This window comes from Carassius carassius, chromosome 12, assembly GCF_963082965.1.
Source record: "Carassius carassius chromosome 12, fCarCar2.1, whole genome shotgun sequence".
In the NCBI taxonomy this organism is placed as follows: Eukaryota; Metazoa; Chordata; class Actinopteri; order Cypriniformes; family Cyprinidae; genus Carassius; species Carassius carassius.
The window spans coordinates 1257530-1259456 of NC_081766.1; positions in this window are offsets into that span (position 1 = coordinate 1257530).

The window sequence follows — 1927 nt, forward strand, 5'->3', positions numbered from 1 at the left end:
CTGGATACAGCACTTTAAGATTGTTCCTTCATCATGACATCTGATGCACAGGAGGATGAACAGTTCTAGCACTGTTCAAGCATGTGAGGGAAAAACTGTATGTAAGGGTAAAGTAATATCTGATCTGAAAAGATTGGGGTGAGTTTGTTTCTTAATCAGGTTTGGAGAAATGTAGCACTGCATCAGTGTCTCATCAATGGATGCTCTGCAGTGAATGGGTGCCGTCAGAATGAGAGTCTGATAAAAACATCACAATAATCCACAGCACTCCAGTCCATCAGTGAACATCTGGAGAAGACAAAAGATGAAACACATCCAGCATTAAGATGATTTTAACTCAAACACATAGAGTCTATAATCCATAATAACACTTCCTCCAGTGAAAAAGTGTTCTGGTCTGAATCAGGAGAGAAATCTGCACAGATCAAGCAGCGTTTAAACAGCTCTAAACAAAATATGAGAGAGACAACAGCAGATGCACTTTTTCACTGGAGGATACTATTTCCAATGCATGATGAAAATAAAGTGGCTGGAGAAGCTCTGGAAAAGTAAATAGTTTTGATTTCATAGTCTTCACCTTCTTTTGTCATTAGAATCAGCAGTCGTGTTTTCTGTTGGCTGTACACTAAAATCAATAATAAACGTTCAAACATGTAATACAATGTTTCCTGTGATTTACACTGCATTAAAAACTGCATGAACATACCTCGCTTCTGATGTGATGCATCAGGGAAACTCCGCCTCTGATCTGCATCAAGTAACGTTACTGAGATTCAGAGCGTGTTGAGGTTTAATTGGTGAATCTGGAGCAGGTAAACAAACCCGAGGTTGTAATTTCTACATCAGCAGGGGAAGATTTTCAGAGCCTTTTGATTTCATTCTTGGCTTACCGTTTAATGGATGCAAACACACACTGCTCATTCACTGCAGACAACCTCTAAACACACACATTTTTCACACATAATTTTAAGTTTAACTTCTCGTAACTTGGCACATATTCCTAAAAACGCTGAAAAAAAGCTAAATGCATTGCATTTTATTTTAAAAAACAATGCAAGAGGGCGTCTTGTATAAACCTTACAAATGACAAAAAAATATATATCTTAATATTTGTTCAAAACTTTCACAATATTCAATATATACATGCATTTGCTCTTGTAAAATGTAAAAAGGTGATTTTTGCGTCTCCAGCTAATACAGGGTTTCTGCAGGTTTTATAAGGGGACTGTAAATTTAAGACCCTTTTAAGACCAAATTAAGGAATAAATTGATGGGATTGTTCTCTTAATATAAATGTCACACAATGAGCTGTCTTAGCAACACTTCAAAGTTTGAAAATACAGGAAAAGTAATTTTCATACACCACTGGCAAATATTTGTTGTTGTTGTTTTAAGCACAAACTCAGTTTCTCAGAAAACAAGACTTAATTGATTAATTTTTTGTCTCAAGTTGATGTATCATGATTGATGTATGTTAAGGTATTTGTACTGAAAAAAAAAAAAAAAAAAAATATATATATATATATATATATATATATATATATATATATATATATATTTAGGCTTTACAGGCTTAAATAGTGGAGGGGCAAATTGCTACTTTTTAAGAGCTGTAGAAACCATGTAATAGAACAGCTATCGCTATAAATCATTTACTGCAAAATCAAAAGTTAAAAAATTACAATAATGTAGACAAGGTGACCAATTAAGGCCCCCCCCCCCCACCAAAAAAAATGAACAGAACAAAAAACATGAAAGCATTAATGATAAAATATGAAAATGGTACCAAAAAAATGTGAAGAAACATGTGATAACATCGCTTATCTTCAATGTATGAAACCTTGATTCTGTTGAAAAACCTAAACGTCTGGGGGATATCTATATCTTAAAATGCTTTCTATGTAGGCAGCACACTAGGTGTCACTAA